This window comes from Topomyia yanbarensis, chromosome 2 (assembly GCF_030247195.1).
Source record: "Topomyia yanbarensis strain Yona2022 chromosome 2, ASM3024719v1, whole genome shotgun sequence".
In the NCBI taxonomy this organism is placed as follows: Eukaryota; Metazoa; Arthropoda; class Insecta; order Diptera; family Culicidae; genus Topomyia; species Topomyia yanbarensis.
The window spans coordinates 326880477-326901190 of record NC_080671.1 but is presented as its reverse complement, the minus strand read 5'-3'; the positions used below and the strand labels follow the sequence as shown (position 1 = coordinate 326901190).

The 20714-nt window shown below is 40.6% G+C and overlaps 1 protein-coding gene across 4 annotated transcripts in view; it reads left to right on the top strand.

Moving 5' to 3' along the window:
- LOC131683828 (ras-specific guanine nucleotide-releasing factor 2-like) overlaps positions 1-19891 on the top strand; it is a 542029-nt gene extending 522138 nt beyond the window's left edge. For all 4 annotated transcript variants that reach the window (XM_058966164.1, XM_058966166.1, XM_058966165.1 and 1 more), the window contains one exon: positions 18127-19891. The gene's annotated coding sequence lies outside the window, so the exon portion shown is untranslated. The remainder of the gene's footprint in view (positions 1-18126) is intronic.
- The last annotated feature ends 823 nt before the right edge of the window (positions 19892-20714 follow it).

Genomic DNA, 20714 nt, shown 5'->3' with positions numbered 1-20714 from the left:
TGGGCTCGATTCCCAACCCCGCACAAAAAATTAGACATTTTTCCAATAGAGATTTCACTAATCCGAAGAGAGGTGAATGACCCTAAGGTTAAAACCTTCGGTTCAAGGGGTCTTAATGTATCTACCGATTTAGTACAAAACGATGAAAATAATAAAAAACGTATTAACTTCATTACAATTCCATGGCTGGTTATGTTCAATAAAATCGTGGAAATGTCTATTACAATCTTAGAACACTTTGCACTTGGCTCGCCAGCCACGAACTTGATGAGCTACGCGTCGACAGTGAAACACTTGAAACAAAAAATATAATCTTTAATTTGCTCCAATTTTTTAATAAATTTTGCATCATTTTGATAGTGGTGATATTTAGTGGTATGATAGTGGTATGATAGTGGTATCTGTTTAAATGAAAAATTGCTGTGTATCCGCACATTTCAACCCGTAACTCCGGCACCACAATCCCGATCGAACCGAAATCGATAACAGCCGATGGGAAGATTGTACCTTTCATTCAAGAGTAAGTTTGTGCAAATCGGTCCAGCCATCTCTCAGAAACAGAAGCAATATTATTTGCCACACAGATACATACATAAACAAGCATTTTCCAATCGTGTCGAACTGAGTCGACTCTCCGGGACTCGATTAAAAAGTTGATGTTTGGAGCGATTTCTATATGAGAAAGGCAAATTGGTCAATATGAAATCATAAAAATTGCCCCGTGTTACCGAGATGGTGCGAGTAAAGAGATTATGACGCATAACCAAATACATCACGTAGTTTCAACACACACACACACACACACACACACACACACACACACACACACACACACACACACACACACACACACACACACACACACACACACACACACACACTAAGACGATACTTCATTTAAATCGCACGTAAACAGAAACAAACAAAATAAGCCGAAAATCGAAATGTATTCCCATCGATGTTCTCAAGACAGAAATTGATCAAATTTTTTTCATATTTTCTTACACACACACCTAGAAAATATAGTGTAAATTTACGTCTCCTGACCCTGACATATACAAGCATCAAAAATGACTTAGTTTTACGTTTGATTTTAATTTTACATGACGTTTAATTTCGTAAATCATGTAATTTTACTCGTCATACAGCGTTTGTTCTGAATGGTAGGAAGTGTAATTTTATGTCATTGCGCATGTAAAATATATGTTTCATGTAAAATTAAACGGAATACGGTAATGTTCCGTCATTTCGTAAATTACGGTTTGTTGAATTGTGTCATGTTTGCAATTACGTCAACGATGAAATTCAGATTTTTTTGGTGTGCATAGTTGGGTCACGGTGTGTCTAAAACCATTATTAACAAAAAATGACCATAAATGTGGAATACGGCATTCGAAAGATACATTATCGAAACATCTTCTCAGTGAATTTCAAAATGATCCATTGAGAGATTCGAAAGACATGGTGATTTGAAGTTTTATGACACGTTTCATTAGGGTTCGTCGCGGTGCGGATGTGGGCGGTAAATGGATAGTCCGCACCGCAACCGCAAAAAAATATTAAAACCGCACCGCTTACCGCAACCGCATTGCATTTACCGCACCGCACCGCGCGGTAATGCGGTAAATGCGGTAAAAATCATGTATTTTAAAAATTGTGCTGAAAAATTTTTCATTTGTTTTGTTTAGCCATACATAGTTAAATGTTATTCTTATTTACACGAAAATTAGCTTTGACGGACTCCTCAGAATGGAACATTTATGAAAATATTCAACTTTGCTAGTTTTTTTTTTTTTAATTCGTTTATTTGACACGGCTCATAGCGGTAGCTTTACGGAGCCGTGGATCTTTTATACGTTTACAATAAATGTAAAAATAAAAATTAACAATAAATTAATTAATTGGATCTCGTGCGCGCAACTTTTTATTGCGAGCGGAGACCTTTTTTCGCGAGGTCTGTTGGCAAACAGCGTCAGGGGGGTCATTTAATTCTCTCTTGTTTTTCACGCCCCGGTCGAAGCTGGCTTGGTGTCCGGAATCAGATGTTCTCCCTTGCTTCTTGCACTTATTGTTGATCAGTGTAAATCCGTCGTCATTGTTACTGCATTCGTTGCCGAAGTTGCTTACAGTTGCTTTTGGGGTGCTGGATGATTCTTTTGCGGTTGTCATTATGGTCTGTGCAACTGCTGCCACAAATTTGGCCACCGTTTGTGGTTCAGGCATTGGTATTGAAAACTCTGTTTTGGGTTGGTTTGCCGTAGATGAGTTGGCAATCGGCTGAGATGCGTCTTCCTCTGCATCTTCCGCGCAAGGTTGTCCATGATGAGCTGTCTGATTACAATACTTGCACGTAGGAGTTTGCCCCTCATGGGTGCATAGCGTAGTTTGCATAATTGTAGTTCCATGAGTATTGAGTTTTATTGCCAATTAGGAGGGTATAGGCCTTTCAACCCGCATCCTCACTACAAAAACGCCGTTAGGAGTACCCGGGAAGAAGTTTCTCCAAGTATCAGGTGTAACGGATTCTACTTCTCCGTATTGCGACATGCATTTTGCAATTGGCTCAGGAGGGGTACGAGGTGATAGGTCATATAACCTTACATCTATATAATCATTCTCAATGTATACGGGAATCTTAATTCCAACGTTGTCACTTTCAACCACGTGTTTTAAGTTGTTCTTCAAAACGAAACGCTCGGCTTGTGCTAACGTGTTGAATGATATTAACACTACATTGCGAAGATGATGATACTGAAGGTACAAGACTTCCGCAAGTCTAAGTTGCATTTTTACCTTCAGAAGGTATTCCACTTCTCTAAAACTCGGTCGTTTTAAACAAAATTTAAAGTCAACGACCGCTGCGTTGGGTCGGAGTAGAGCTTTTTCGTCAACTTTACTCATGATGGCAAGAATAATCCGATATTTCCTTTGTTCTCGAGACAATGCACACTAGATCGAGAGGCCTATTGTTCACTTGGCTCGATTGTACGTCTGACTGCGGCAGAAGTAGAAAGTAGACTGACTTTTGCTAGTTTTATTAAGAGGGGTAATGGTTTTGGCGACTTTTTCTCAATTTTTTTTAAACTTTGCATGAAGCGAACTGATCAAAACTTTTGTACATTATTGTGTATCATTTCAATAACATGCTGTAATTTTTCCATGTAAAAATATCGACAAACGACTCGGTAACGAAGCATTTTGTATAACGTCTCTGGAAAACATGATTTTCGGTGTTACCTTCCATTCAAAAACTACTTAAGCGATTTCTTTCAAACTTTGTATACAGATTCTTTGTAAAAATACCTAACCCATACATTTAAGTTTCGAGATAAATTCTAAATTAAGGCAAAAATGGTCCAAACTATGCAAAATTTAGCATCTGGGCTAACTTTGACACTTGTCACAATATGAAGGGAGACTTTGAGAAACACAAATAAAATCGCAATGCCCTACACTAACTTCGAAAGCTTTACTGTCAAAAAGTTACAAAATACTCCTAACTGAAAAATATTATTTGTTAATTTGGTAGAATATATTTCTAGTTGGACGAATAATGGACGCACGCGAAAAAAAAATCCTCCAGATTCGTTTTGGTTTGATGTCGTTGGTTTGATTATGGTAATTACATTCTTTGGATTGTTTTTAAGTCTTAGTATGATTATTTCATCTTTAAGTTCTCCAAATTAATCAAAATTCACAGTTGAGAAAATGTCATCGAAAACGAGTCATTATTCCACGATTGCCAAGAGGAATAAGGATAAACGATGCATTTTGTAATTGGATTTGACAGTTTTTCAATGAAAGGATTTTGCGTTTTATGTATTTAAAAAGGTTCGTTTGTGAATTTTTTCTTTGAAGTATAAAATGAATAGTTTTCAAAATAAGTCGAAAAAATAATGGTGCCAAATAATTTTGGACACAGTTTATAGATTTTATTTCTTAGTAACAGTATGTTTTATCACATTAGAATGACCAAAATGTAAAAAATCAAGTAGCGATAGGTCGAATACAGATTATATTCGGATTTCTTTTAAAATCATTGTCAAGTCAATGGAAATTAGAGCAATTAAATGTTTATCATGTTTCTCTATTGTAGGGTAATAAATAAAACTCGAACGTTCTGATAAAGAGATGTTCCTAATGATGACATTGCTAAGCATTCGTTCAGAAAATAAATCTAGTTGCGTCCTTCTCAAATGGTAAAAGTCATAGTTTTAATTCACTTTTTAATGCAGACTGCAGACTTTATCAATTATTTTTTGAAGTGCGATTGCAGTAATACCGCGCGGTAAAAGCTCCTTTCCCGCACCGCATCCGCGGGAAAAAATGTCTCACCGCACCGCAGTTTTTGCGATGCGGGTGCGGTAAATACCGCGCGGTTGCGGTAATTACCGCAACCGCGACGAACCCTACGTTTCATAAGGCTACCAGCAAACACCCACGGGTTTAGTCCTATTTTTATAAACCAAAAAATATTTGTCTGCTTATTTGGTACTTGGCATTCGAAAGATATAGTAATCAAGTATATCTCCTGCAAGTGCACTGCTCAGAAAATCTAGCGAAAGAGCAGCTGCGTTTGATCGTTCAGTGAGCCATTTGCGCGACTTCCAGAGGGTTAAAGAGCCGGCAGCTAGTTGTGCAATTATGTATGAAAGTTAATAATAATTACATATTTAGGATGCATCAGGATTCGCTCCGTATTATAGCAGCACAACGAACATGCTTTGTAATCGAGATTCTTTCGCGCATTCACTAATAACTCGAAAACAAAACTAAACAAAGTTCATTTGACTGTCCGTGTGGGCATAGTTGCCAGAACTTGGGTAAGTTATTTGCCGTGGTTGCAATAATCACATTTTGTGGTTTTTAACCGTTTAAGTATTATGATGGAAGAGGTATGTAGGGAATTCCAATGGGACCACACCAATTAACTATTGTTACATCGGGATGATATTCAACAGCAACTAATTGTAACATTTCAAATTTGGATGATGGTGGACATCGGTGAAGAATTTTATGAGGAATAGGCGTGAAATTAACTGTGAACATTGGCAAGTTCTCCGGGGGTCAAGACCGTCCTAGGTGGTCAATGTGATCAAAGCGTCTTCTGGCCTGCAAATCTACACAGAAAAAAATATTTTGTAATTTTAAGTTTATTTTCATGCACATATTTGGAGCATGAAAATAAATGTAAAATTAAGTTCCACCAAAATCCACACGACTTGTCGTGCGTTCTTCAATGAATTTTATTATAATTCTACACGTGGATTGAAAATTACAGTTTCTTCAAACGGAAAACCAATGGACTTCAATGTATTTTTACACGTTTATTGCTGTAATATAAATGACATGTAATATTGCACGAATGAATGTGTAAAATTTTATGCTTTTTGATGCTCCAATTGAGTGCGTTTATTTAAACGTAATTTTCAATCAAAGTTTTGATTCAATCTTTGTATGTTTACATTCGTCCTGATTTACATGTCGTTTAAATTTCATTATTTTTTGTGTGTATGTAATTTAGCACCAATTTTAATAAGTTTTGCATCATCAAGGTATCATGATGGTTCCAGTTTATATGGGGATTTACTTTATTACCGCACGTCTAATCCAGTAATTCCGGAAAGTCGTATCAGTAATAAATTCAATAGCAACCTATGCCTTTCATTTGAGACTAAGTTTTAGAAAATCGTAATCAATGTAAATTCCATACCCTTCATTTATGATTAAGATTTAATCAATACATGGGAAGCATGCGTGAAGCTAATTTTGGAACTTGGCCATTTCCTCGAATTTCTGGGGTCTTCAACAGTTCTCAATATAGTCAAGGAGACTTTGATTTGCCATTAGTGATCTGGACCAATAATTTCAAGCAATTTAGAACTGAATTCATTTAGTTTGGCATCATTTAGATATAATGATTATACCGGTTTGTGTGGGAATTTTGCATGTGACTGCATACTTTAACCCGTAACATGGGAACCAGAACTCCGATTCCAATGAAATTTAATAGCAGTCGATAGGGATGCTGTAGTTTTCATTCAAGACTAAATTTGAGAAAATAGAGTTAGACATTTCTAAGAAGAAGATGAGATTTCACTTCAGGAACTTAGCCACTTTCCCGAAGCTTCCAGTTCCACCGAAGGCGTCCAAAGTGGTCAACTTGGATTTAATTGGGAACCAGTGAGCTGAAACTATAAATCCAAACAATTTAGAACACATTTTATGAGTTTTTGTATCTTTTAGATAACATGCTGATACCAATTTATATGAGAATTTCATGCGTGATCGTACTCTTCAACTCGTAACGCCGGAACTGGAGGTCGAAATTGAATGAAATTCAATAGCAGTCTATGGAAACGTTGTACATTTCATTAAAGACTTTGTTTGAGTTTGAGAAAATCAGTTTAGCCATCTCCGAGTAACCGTTGTGAACATTTTTGGTCACATACATACATACGCACACATATATACGCACACACACACATACATCGTGACGAAAAGGGGAGCTAATTGGCTCACGAAACAAACACCGGTAACGAAAGAAATTCCGTTGTCGGGGAACTCTCAATCGGAGTAAGATAAGCGGTAAAGCTTTTAGTAGAGCTAAATGGCTCAAGAAAGTAGAGCTTAATGGCTCAAGAAAGCGGGTATCGGTGTCGGAGGAAATTCCTCCGTCGGGGAACCATAGGTCGGAGTAGGGTGAGTTCACCATTGAGCACTATCCAAGCGGATCCTGATGAGGCCGGGAGCTGAATGACTCACGGAAACATGAGCTGAATGGCTCAGGGAATCAGCACCTAAACGGCTCACCACAGGGACGAGAAATAAACGGCGACGTAATGGATGGAGACAAGAAGCAGGAGAGGAACCGAGAGTTAAATCAAAGCTCATAGGTCGTGTCACTCCATGAACCAAGCGAGGCTCCGAGATAGAGCAGCAGAAAGAGGTGCGACGAAAGCGCAACGAACCCCCCCCCCCACGAAGTAATACGATGACGTAGTTCCGTGGGGAAGAAGGGCGTAAAAAGTAAGGAATGTTTTTAGTGGTTAGGCACGAACGTGAGTCGTGAGTCCCACACAGTGCCAATACACTACAGGCCAGGCTTTTGAAGCTTTTTTAACCTTACTATAAAAAAAACGCACACATAAATACGCACACACTCAGACATTTGCCAAACTCGACGAACTGAGTCGAATGGTATAAGAGACTCAGCCCTCCGGGCCTCAATTAAAAAGCCAAGTTTCAGAGTGGTTGCATAGCCTTTCTATAGGAGAGAGGCAAAAAGAGTAATTTTCATTTGGATGAAAACCGTACTTTTTCCAATTTGAAACCCGTTCCTAGAGACACTTAGCCAGCATCTAAATTTTTGATAGATTGAAACAATATATAATAGACAAATATCCGACGTGATTGTTAGGATAACAAGTTAAAATTTAGGTTTCAATGAATTAAATTCCAATGTTTTATCCATAGCTGACAATTGAAACTTTGTGACGTGTTAGAACTTCACTAAGTCAAGCCTGTGGGTTAATAATATTGTTGATATAGTAAGGGAGGGAGTGAGGAGGGGCTCCTAATTTTTTTTACTACGTAAGAGGCCTACGAGGGTACCCGAGTGCTCACAAAACTGAAATGCCAATAACTAAGGTAATTTCCAACCGATTTTGATACTGTTGGATATTTTGAGTTCGGGAACTCATCCGCTTTTAGACTTGGTAAAAATGAATAGAGTTACTTCATTTGATTCCCAGGAATCCGGTTTTCCGTAAGCATGTTCCAGTGGGGGGATACTATTTGTGACTTTCAATGGAATACTGGCAATATGGATATCAAAATTCTTGGAATTTCTTCAGTAAACTGTATCTCGTGGTTTTGGAACCATTCGGTGATTTGACCCTAGAACGGACATTCCGGAGCAGGTTCCCGTGGGGCCGTGAGTAAAATTGTTATATGATCCCGTAATAACGAATAACAGACTTCCGAGACAATTTAAAGAGTTTTGGGACTCGTATTGCTAGGACATTATTAAAATTTACAAATCATACCCGAGTACAGGAACATTACTCCAGAAAATCCGGATTATCAAGAACCCAGATCTATTCATCCGGTTCAATTTCCCAGAATCAAAAAGTGGATGATTTTCTGAATCCAAAACATCTAAAAGTGTCCAAATCGGTTAACCCTTAAATGCGCAATGTTGTTTTAAAACAACATTGTGAAAACCATCTCAAAATTATCATAGTGACGTATTAAAACTGTGAGATAATTTTCAGAAAATTTGAAAAAAAATTGCTTTGCGCCTTTAAGGGTTAAAGAAAGTCATAGTTATGAGTATTCCAATTTATAGATACCCGGATATCCTCGTCGGCCTGTTAAAGTTAAAGTTGTTAATGGTTAATACAATTCTTCATGTCAAAGTATCAGCAGAGGTGGCAAATGAACATTGGATCAGCAGAGGCAACATATGAAAATTGGGTGAAATGGGCTCTTTTTATTAAACATATATTTTAAACATCAGCTACCCACATGTTCTCCTCAGCTACCCACATCTTTTTCGGCTAGTTTATAAAACAGTTAATTGCTGTATAACATACTATAGTATACCTCGGTATCGTCTACTGCCCGGTAGGTACTGTTTTATATACACGATCGGAAAATTCAATGAACAAGGCAAACCAATATCGGAAAAAGCGGATTTTAATCACAAACCACATCACAAGAGTGTTATCGAACAAAGACGCTACAAGAAATCTAACAAATATTCCAAATCCTCCAAAGCTTCCTGCTTTCTCATTTGTTGTGTGATTGAGTCTCGTTTACGTTCTGTTTGCTGGCGTAGAATGGAGTCTGCTAGGAACAGTATCGATACACTGCTCCAGTGCCGTATACCAGTCTGTTCAAGCGTGTACTCGTTGATCTAAATTAGCCAATTATTCAGGATGGAATGCTTGCTTGGGGTGGTTTCTGTTTACTCTTCCGAGGACGTATTCCCTTTTAATTAAAAAGGTAAATGCTAGGTTAGTGCCAGATGAATTTATCCACAAACAAAGTGAATGGAGCATACGTACCACTCCTGATTTGCAGGGAATTGGGATTTGAATTAATTTGAAAGACTCACCGAAGGTGGCAACTCTAGACATAACCGTGGGTCTGACACAGGGTATTGGTATATTGCGAAAGTCTATTTTGAATATTAACATATCGAACGAAACAGATTTTGTAGGAGTTGCAACCATTCTTGTAGTTTTTAAAATGAATTAGTAATTGATCGATTTGATGCTAAATTGCCGACCATTTTGTCCTTGATACGTTTGCTGATTGTTTACAGGAAACTCGTTGTTGCTCTCAAAATTGGAATTCCAATACCGTTCTACTCCTATAGACATTTTGTAACCCGGTGTGCTCATTTTTCAACATCGATAAGGAACATTAACTCTAATAATGCTTCAATTTTTGCTGCCGCGCCATTCTTGCTATACCAATTTCTTTTGTAGGCTACGTGAAGTGCCTCCCTATGTCGTTAGACATGTATGTATACCGAACAATCTAGCCGATTATTTCCCATCACGTTGGCCGTTATGTGAAATGTCTTTACCTGATCCCCTTATATCGGCGATAACGGTGGGGTATGTACAGCAACGTACATAGTTGGTGGGATTTCGGTTCTTATTATCAACATACCTAGTTTTGCAGAGTTCTTACTTCCATGCCATATCTTCGTTGATTTTCTTTTTGGCTTTCACATTAGTGTGAAAGTATGTATCCTTCAGGAAATGCTGGGATTCCCTTTCGTAGAAAAAAATATTCCCTAACTTCAGATATGCTTTGACCGGGTACCGTAATCATTTCTATTAATCTTTTCTTTATTCTTTCTAAGACATATTCGAATATTTTTATGCATTGCACCTTGAAAAAATCATGTAAGTTTACGTCTTCTTACCCTTATATATAGGAGCATTAAAAATGGCTAAGATTTACGGTTGATTTTATTTTACATGACGTTAAATTTCATAAATCACGTAATTTTACTCCACATATAGCGTTTGTTCTGAATATTTGAAAGTGTAATTTTATGTCATTGCACATGTAAAGTATATGTTTCAAGTAAAATTAAACGGAATATGGTTATGTTTCGTGATTTTGTAAATTACGGTTTGTTAAATTGTGTCATGTTTGCAATTACATTACCGATAAAATTGATATTTTTTGGTGTGAGGAAAGCATTTCCGAGGTGATTAAACGCTGTTATTCTAAAAGAAATTTGGCACGAAAATATGTCAGTTACATATGGGTTATTCCACGCGAAGTGATCAAGGCATGACCTGGATGAATTGTTCTTCTAAAGCCAACATATCAATATCCAAATTTTTGTGTCAATCGAATCACCCCTCGGGCCCCGCTTTTTTCTATTCACTCTAGAATCAAACCGAAAGATGTTTTTTGAAGAAAATTGTTCAAGGAGTCTAGATAAAATATTAATTAATATTAATAATGATGAAAAACTACGTTTTTGGTTTGCTTCTAGCAGATCAGGGTCGATTTTTATGACTGTTTGAAGATTTTCTTAATTTTGGCCAAAAAATAAATTTTCATATGAGAAAATGCGAGTTTTTCCCTTCAAAAGGGTGTAGGATGCGCTTAAATTATATTGAGATTATAAGTGTTTTTATGTAAAAATATCTGAGTAACACGATGTCATTAGAACTTTCAATATATGAACTGAGAGAAAAATTAACTTTTTATATTGAACTGAAAAAACGCATAGTTGGCAGCACTGCCCCTAAAAGTTAGTATTTTTTTACTCCTTGAATAATTTTCTTCAAAAGCCATCTTGTGGTTTGAAATCAAGGGTAAAATTCCAAAGAAAATCAGGGGTTTTGGCAATTTGTCAAAGCGTTGAGTGCTTCTATGGCCGAGGGGTGGTTCAATTAACACAAAAATTCGGGTTTTTAGATATTGGCTCTAGTTAAACAAATCCTCCAAATTTGGTTCAAATCCGTGAAGGTCGATTTCAAGTTTGCATCTATTTTTGATCACTTCGCGCGGATTGACCAATATGCTATCACTCTAATAATCATATCCCATTCGACTCAGTTCGTCGAGATCAGCAAATGTTTTTTTTTACTTGCTGGTAAAGCTTTTACGTCAGCACATGTTCAGTAGTTAGACCATACTACCGATTTCGCCCATCGTGTGCCAGAGTAAGGGACTCTGAACAGAGAAGATAACTCTGAACCCTACTCGTCTAAACTCCACCAAGAAGTCCAATATTTGCCTCATCCCCCGGATTCCATTTAAAATGACTACTTCGGGAGGAGGCGTTCTCATGCACTTCACTTGATTCCAGGTCTGCTGGTTGTGCTAATTCGCTGGTCTCATAACCGCCATACCAGTCCTTCTCGGCATGATATTCTACATGCGCTCCTCTCTACGTTGACCAGTTTGATACCGTGGTCGGTTCCAGTTGGAAGGTGGCTTCCAGTTCAAGAGTGCCCCTACAATCTTATACTGGTGGTTTATCGCTTCCGGTGCTACTCGGCGTAGTCCCCGACGGTGGAGTTAGCCTACATGGGCGGAGAGTTCGCCGACGAAAGAACGTCTCCTGCAACCGTTGACGGACGCGTTATTTTTGCTTCGATGCAGTCCGGCAGAATGCCGAGGTCAGTCCAGCGATTCCGGGTGAAGGATTGCGTCCGGTTCACTGGTGCCCCGGCAGTGGAAGAACTTCTAAAACCGATGATACCCGGGCAAATACCGAGGTCGGTCCTGCGATTCTGGTTGGAGGGTGACTTCCAGTTCACAGGCGCATTGTCGACCATTTGCCGGTGCTACTTCCCGATCTACTCGAACTAGTCCCCGGCGGTGGGCCTAGCCTACTCCGAAGGAGAAATTTCCCGACGTTTGATTTCATCTCGAAACCGTTATCTCGATGCTGGTCGGTTAGGTGCCGAGGGCAGTACATACTGCGATTCCGGGGGGAGGATGACTTTCGGTTCTCAGGTGCCCCGACGAGCGACCGTCGACGATGCGTGCGCTCAGTCCCCGGCGGGTGATCTAGGCTACTCCGTTGCGGCCGGTCTTTTCCTCAGACTGACTTGTCAACTGCCATGGTCGGTTCGACAATTCCAGTTGGAGTGTAACTTCCGGTTCATCGGTGCCTCGACAACTCGCCGTGTACTGCTACGTTGCTGGTCGTTGCTCCTCTCGCTAGATTCGTTGCAACGCTGACATTATCTGAACGACTGTTCTGTTCACCGCGTCCTATTTTTCTTTGTCCGCGCACATTCTTTGGACAATATTGATCGAATGTTAACGTCCTCACCGACAATGATTCTCATTTCGTTTTGCTCGTGCTAGAATCGCGGGCATTCGAGGACCACGTTCTCAAGAGTTTCCTCTGCATTACCGCACGCGATGCAGAACGACGAACTTGCGTGGCCAAACCTTTTTAGATACTTTTTGAAACAGCCATGACCAGACAAGATTTGCATCATGTGGAAGTTCACCTCACCGTGCGCTCTGTTCATCCACACCGACAAGCATGGAATCAGTCGATGGGTCCATCTACCATTTACAGCGTTATCCCACTGATGCTGCCACTTGCTTAAGGTGTCAGCTCGGGCTCGTTCACGGACTCCTCTCGATCCCTATAACACTCGCTTTCTTCTTCGAGTAGAAGGTTTATGGGAATCATTCCAGCTATCACGTAGGCTGCCTCTGACGAGATAGTTCGATTCGCGCTAGACACCCGCATGGCCATCAGCCTGAACGTGCTGTTCAGCCGAGATGTGTTCCTCTTCATATGCAGTGCCGTTGCCCAAGCAGGTTCTGCGTATCTGAGCACCGATGTGGAGACACTCGCTTTAATCGCATTTTACTGCTCGTGATCGCCGAATTATTAAACATGATCCGAGATAGTGCCGAGATCACTTTAACGGCCCACCGGCACGCGTGGTCGATGTGGCTTAGTCTTAAATCTTAGACGGTTATTTATTATCACTCCCAGTTGTCTAACTTCCCGCCTTGAGTTGATGATACACTCTTCGACCGAAATTCTTGTCTGCTGCACTGCCTTTCGGTTGCTTATCAAAACCATCTCGGTTTTGTAGTGAGCTAACGTCAGCTTCTTCTCGCGCATCCAGTCTTCCACAACATCTATCGCCTCCGTTGCGAGTACTTCTACTTCCTCTAGTGATTCGCCGATCACTAGGAGCATCACGTCATCCGTAAAACCGACAATATTCACGGCCCTGGGGAGGCTTAGCTTCATCACTTCGTCGTACATAGCATTCGAAAGAGTTGAGTCGAGTCGCTGTTATGGTTACACTCGTTTTTTCGGCGTCAGTTTCGTAGATCAGTTGCCGGTTCTGGAAGTAGCTCCTCAGAATTCTACAGAAGTTCTCGCGAACTTTCTGTTTGTGCAGCGAATCAGTGATTGTAGCCCAACTTGCACTGTTGAAGGCGTTTTTTATGTCCAGAGTAGCCCCTGTGTTTACGTCACGTATACTGCGTCTTTCCACTGATGAGTGTGTCATTTAACTTCAGTTATCACCGGATAGATTTCTACAGTATACAGTCGTCGTATGCTAAACCACTACTGGTTTCCTGGCATGGAATGGAGGGTAGACGAGGGCAGCACCCATAGCGATCACTTAGCAATTCGCTTTAGGATCAACTATGGTGTGCAGCATCCGAGGGCGAGTTATCCCTGTCAGGTACGCAAGTGGAAGTCCAATCATTTCGACATCGGAGCTTTCACCGCGGCTCTGGGACTGAAGGCCAACACCGACAGTCTAAGCAAGGATGCGCTGGTAGCCGTACTACGACGCGCTTGCGATGCCACTATGCCGAGGAAAACCCTGCCAAGAAACGACAGACGCCCGGTATACTGGTGGAGTGCCGAGATTGAAACCCTACGATCAACCTGCCTCAGAGCTAGACGTAGGATGCAAAGAGCCCGCACCGAGGACGCAAGAGAGAACCGCCGTGAAGTGTTTCGAGCTGCGAAATTGGCCCTTAACAAGGCCATTAAAAGCAGCAAGAGAGCGTATTTCGACAACCTGTGCGAGAGTGCCAACACGAACCCGTGGGGTGACGCCTACAGAATCGTGATGGCTAAGACCAAAGGGGGCTCTCCACCCCCCGAATGGTCTCTGGATCGGTTGGCGAGGATTATCGAAATACTCTTCTCGTCTCGAGCCACAAGCCACTGGCCACCTGCACCGCAAGACATTGTGGGCCCGGCCGAAATCGTGGCTCTGGTGACGAATGAAGAACTACTCGCAGTGGCTAACTCCCTAGCAACGAACAAAGCTCCAGGGCCGGATGGAGTTCCAAAAAGCGATCTCAAGGCAGCGATCATAGCGAACCCGAACATGTCCAGGCTAGCTATGCACAGATGCCTTGACGACTGCGGCTTCCCCGGTAGATGGGAAAGGCAGAAATTGGTGCTGTTGCCGAAACCCGTACTGACCAATCTGTCTGATCGACACGACTGGCAAATTGCTGGAGAGGATCATGCTCAACGGACGGCCTGTCAAGCAATCAGTTTGGTTTTTTAAAGGGTAAGTCCACGGTGTACGCTATCAACTCAGTGATAAAGACTGCCGAGATAGCGATCCAACGAAAAAGGCGAGGCATTCGATACTGTGCGTTTGTGACACTTGACGTGAAGAACGCATTCAACAGCGCAAGCTGGGATGCCATCGCGCTCTCGTTACACCAGCTTAGCCTACCGGTGGGTCTGTACCGGATCCTGAAAAGTTACTTCCAGGATCAGGAATCAGGAACTTCCAGAAACGTGGACTGCTATACGAGACCGATGCCAGTTAGAAAAGGGTTCCTATTACCGCCGAAGTACCACAAGGCTCGATGCTAGGCCCGGTATTATGGAACCTCATGTATGACGGGGTTCTGAGACTAAAGTTCCCTCCTGGGGTCAAGATCGTCGGCTTTGCCGTCGACGTAACCTTTCAGGTCTACGGGGAGTCAATCCCCGAGGTAGAACTGACCGCAGAACACGCGATCAGCATGCAGTTATCCAGGTGGGAGAAGTCGCGATCACTTCACAGCGGGATCTGAAGTCTCTCGGAGTCATCATAGACGACAAGCTTACCTTCGGCAGCCATGTCGACTATACGTGCAAGAGAGCTTCGACTGCTGTTGCGGCATTATCGAGGATGATGTCCAACTGCTCAAAGGTGTGCGCCAGCAGACGTAGGTCATCGTTATCGCTTTGACTAGTCGTGTTAGCTTATCCGGAAAACCATACTCGTGCATTATCTGCCATAGCTGATCTCGATCGACTGTGTCATATGCCGATTTGAAATCGATGAACAAATGATGTGTGGGCACGTTTTATTCGCGGCACTTCTGCAGAACCTGCCGAATCGCGGATATTTGGTCCGCGGTGGCGCGGGAATCCACGAGTCCCGCTTGGTAGTGCCCCACAAACTCCCTTGCAAATGGTGACAATCGACGGCAAAGAATTTGGGAGATGACCTTGTAGGCAGTGCAGCGCTCTAGCCAGTGTTTCACCACCGTATTTTAATAGCTCGCTAATCTACACCGGCAACTTTGTTGTTTTTCAGCCGACCGATCTCCTCCTTGACTTCTTGGAGATCAGAGGCCGATAGCCTATCGTTTTCTGCGCGTGCTCCAAGATCCGTTGCCATTCCGCCTTCGTCCTCTGCTGCTTCACCGTTGAGGTGCTCGTCATAGTACTGCTTCCACCTCTCAATCACCTCACACTCGTTCGTAAGAAGGCTGCGGTCTAAGTACCTACACATATCGGCTTGCGGAACGTAGCCTTTGCGCGAACTGTTCTGCTACTCGTACAACTTCCGTGTGTCGTTTGCGCGGTACAGTTGTTCCATCGCCTGTTGGCGCTTCTTTCTCCGGAGGACCGAGGTTTGCCTGTTGCGTGCTTGTTTGTATCGCTCCACATTCTGTCTCATTCCGTGCTGCAGCATCCTCGCCCGTGCTGCATTCTTCTTCTCTATTAACTGCTTACATTCGCCATCGAACCAGTCGTTTCCTCCATTCGGAATCGCTATACTTAGTGCCGCTATGGCGGAACGGATCTCCATCTATCCCTCTTCAAAAGTAGCTGCGCCCAGCTGTTCTTCCGTGGGTAGTGCTGCTTCCAGCCGCTGTGCGTAGTCTTGGGCAACCCCGGCATCCCGAAGTTGTGCGATGTTGGGCCTTGGAGTCCGACTACGACGGTTGTTGTACTCCGTCGAGAGTTTTGAGCGCATGCATACTGCAACTATGTAATGGTCCGAATTTATATTCGCACTGCGGTAGGTACGAACGTTGGTGATATCCAGGGGAAAAATCGCCTGTCGATTAGAACGTGATCGATTTGGTTTTCAGTGCGATGGTCAGGTGATCTCCAGGTGGCTTTGCGGATATCTTTACGAGGGAATAAAGTACTTCAGACTACCATGCCACAGGAGGCTGCGAAGTTCACGCATCGTTGGCCGTTGTAATTCGATACGGTGTGCAAGCCGTTTGGCCCGATTACTGGTCTAAACGTTGCCTCTCGTCCTACCTGAGCGTTCATATCACCGATGACGATTTTCTCATCCCGTTGCGAACAGCCGTCGTACACCTCCTCCAGCTTCGCATATAGCGCTTCATTCTCGTCGTCGGGTCTCGGGTACCTCCACGAATCCGTCTAGCACATATGTTGTGAACGAGAGCAGATGGGTCGTTGTCGATCGTTTGGGCATAAAACTGCGTTAGGCCTCGGCAGTAAAGTGTTTGCAGTGAAAGAAAATGGGATCCAAAACAATCATCTCGAATAGTTTTGAAATGGCTGTCAAACGCGAAATTCCCGGATATTCATCATTGTTTGATTTTTTGCACATTTAATGAACTGGAAATATGTGGGCTGCTTTCCAACAGGAAGAGAATACTCCAGTAGTGAGTGATAGCTAGAAGATCTGCCGAAGTGTTTCTTTTTGATAACATCTGAGGGAACGCTATTTGGACCCTGGGATCTAGAAGCTTTCAGCTTGGAATTTTCTGCTAGAATGGCAGCATTCTAGACGCAGTTTTAGTTGATGGTTCGTCCTGGATAAGGACTGAAATTGGCGGCTTATTGGGGTGGAGGGCGCTCGTTGGAAAAAAGACGTCTTAAAAGTTTTCGGAGAACAGTTGGTAAAAGTTCCTTAGTGTCGGTGCCTAAAACTCCAATGAGTGACATACAGCTCACAGCTCGTTCACATAATTCCAAAGAGACTTGGATTTAGGTTTCAGTTGACGCTTGACGTATCTGAAAGTACAAACCACAGTTCCAAAGTACGTCTATTCTCCTTTAAGACATTCTCGATTTGCCGAAGAGTTACGTTTCTCTATCTGTCCAGAATGCAACTGGCATTGTTGATAACCTAAGATTTTTTCGATATGGAATCTTAGATATCCATTACTTGCCTGGCGCTACGTCAAGCCATGTAAGTTGAAGTCCTCCAGTATAACAATATTATTAGTCGGTACTAGAGATGGTCGGGCAAATTCATTTTCTTTAATTCTTTTTGTATATATTGCCAGTTCATAAAACAAATAGCATACCTATTTAATGCTTTAAGTTGCTGGCATCTCCTATTCGACAAATGTAACGACGCCACCAGACATAATGAACTTTAGCCATAATGGACGATTGGCATAATTTACGTTAGGCGTAATAGAGGATAGGCATAATTCACAAAAAATACAAAAATAATCGCAAGGTTTTCTTTATTGTAGAGATTTCGTTTTTTTGTTTTAGGAAAAGACTACGCTTTGCTGTATACCATTGCATGCATTATTTATCATTCTTTCTTTCATGAGCTGTTCTACAAGGAATTTATTTTCTTCTTGAATAATGACATCCTCCATGTGTCATAAAGCCATAAAGAGATGGCTTATTCAATTTGTATTAATTGTATTTGACCAGGATTATTGTTCCATATTTTCAAAACTAATTTTGATATTCATATTTTAACTGTCAACAAAGGAAAGTGCCATAAATTAATCAACTGCGGACCAAGTTTTGCTCAAATCTTTTTATGCTCTTCTGATCAGTTGGTGCCCCACATGAGATGAAAAAAAGACTAAATTGGTATTTTTAATTTATTTCAGATTGCATGCGAATGGATCAACAGCCGTCGAAAGCCGTTGTTCAAGCGCAGTGCTATTCCAGTACAGTTCTCTTTTCTATCTCTTTACCTTTCTGTTGGGATAAACAAAAATTCTTCAAATTCATAATGACACATACGTAAAACGCAGCTAAATTTTGCAGCAAAATCGAAGCTAGATGAATACATCATATTCAATATAAAACACAAATTAACAAATCTCCTCTTATGCCTTTAATTGTACACGAGTATCTCAATTATAATTAAATAATCTACTAAGAGAAATTTAGTACAAGTATGTCTTCTTGTAGATTGAAAGTAAGCATAGGAAAGTTATGCTGGTCGTAACACAACATTACTTATGAATATTTGTACTAGCTTGTAATGTAGGCTTGCGTGGAAAAGGACAAAAAACTACACCGGTAATAAGAAGTAGAATCACAATTGAATGTGTAGGGACGAAAATCCGACTATGACGGATATCTCCAAAGGCGGCATATAACAGGATGGGCAGCTACGTAAACAAAGCAAAATGTCCTGCCATATGACGTTTGGGTGATCAGTAAAGCACTTTCTATATACAAACCAAATTAACTCTACATATCTCCAATCGACTCAATTTATACATACCAACAATAAAAAAAAACCAAAGCGGAATTTAATGTTAACCTGTTTGTTAGTCTTGCCAGAAAGTCAAATCAACTGACCGGCGATACAGTAGAGTAAAAAAAAACAAGTGATAAATTTCGGTAAAAACAAAACTATTAATGAACTTCAATCCTTCTTATGACATTCACAACCGAATGCAGTCAGCGAAATCAATTTTCATTTAAATATCCACGCACGTCCGTTTTGTCTGCTGCACTAACTGACTGTTGACGGATTTAATTGGAAGCCGGAAAAACGACAGCCACACGGTTTGATGAATCAGACAGGTATTGTTCGAGTGCTTTGTGTTTGCCATGAAAGTTGTAGAAAACATAAAAATGAAAAGGTGGATCAATCATAAAGGAAAAGAGTACAGGAGCTTAGCTTGACGTCGATCGCAGAAACCAATTGTGATGTATAACCCATAATTATGTTTGTACCAAGTTCAAATGATATATCCGATCAAACTCTTATAAATAACAGTTATCTTACAGGAAATTTCTACTCTTCGTATCGAATCCGTTGGACTGATTCAAAACAATCTTTAATATAAATCACGAGGGTCCCTTTTACCTGTTATCTTACTATCTGTTGAAATGTTAATCGAATATAAAAAACACATAGTTTAGGCACAATGTGCAGGAAACATATTTTTATGAAATCTTGAAACATATTTGACAGGCAAAGCTGTTGCAGTTACCAAAGTGACAAACGTGAAACCTCTAACCCCATTTTCAAGTAGATCAAACAAAAACGTAGGAAAAAAAGAACTCAAAGAAACCGTTGTGACTACATATTTTATTACTTTAGAAAGAGGAACGATTAGAGAAAAAAAAAACAAAACAAAACAAAACAAAACCAAACCAAACAAAGCCACAGAGTGGTGTAAGGGAGACCCGATAATCAATTTCAATCAAAGCTTGAAACATTCCAAATACAATCAATTTTACAAGTGAAATGCTCGAAAGCGTTTTAAGATTTGCTCAAAATTTGTTCATTATATCCAGATGATAATGCCAAAGATTACCGTAACGTTCCATTCACAAAATAAACACAAACTGTTCAATCTAATCAAAAAAGCTACACTGAATAAAAATCCTTCCTTCTTAATTACAAACAAAGGCACCTGGCGGGTAAAAGTTTTTTTCATCCGAAAAATTCTGTACATTTGCTGACCCCATTCCTATATCGTCGCTGTTGTGCTATCTTATGACAAACGCCATTTTGGGGTAAACTGAGTTAGATATGCCACATTACTTGGTTGAAAAATCTCTACAAAGTGGCGTTTTCAGAATTTTGAAATTCTACTTAATTAGTTAGATATAGCGAGAAACATGATGAGAAATTGTGAATTTTTTGCATCAAATCACTGTATCTAGGGATTTGTTCAAGTTATATTGAAGTTTTAGATGTTTTTATGTGTGAAAATGTCTGAGGAACACAATGGCATAAACATTTTCAAAAGAAAATTACACGAGTTGTGAGAAAAACAGTTTAGTTTTAAACTGGAAATAAAGCATATTTGGCAACACTGTAATCAAAAATAACATTTTTTCTAGATTCCCTGACCCATTTCCTTCAAAATGCAATTCACCGATTGTTTATAGACCATATGAACGCAAAGATATGAATAAAAGTTAAAAATTAATGATTTTTTTCTATGGAAATTTTTCCATGCACGAATATGACACGTCCTACAAATTTTGTCATCAATACACGCCTATGACACGTGTGAGTGCGACTTTTGTTTACATTCATAGTAAAAACTCGCAACATAGTCAACCGATCTTCGTATTATTTGAGAGATTAATGCAGAATAGATAGAAGCATCAATTGTCTTCTTTGGATTGTTTATACCATTTATAAGTTTCAAAATATTCAATCTCAAACTTTAAAAATCGTTTTTCTCGAAATGTGCTAAATGGCGCTTGTCATATGATAGCA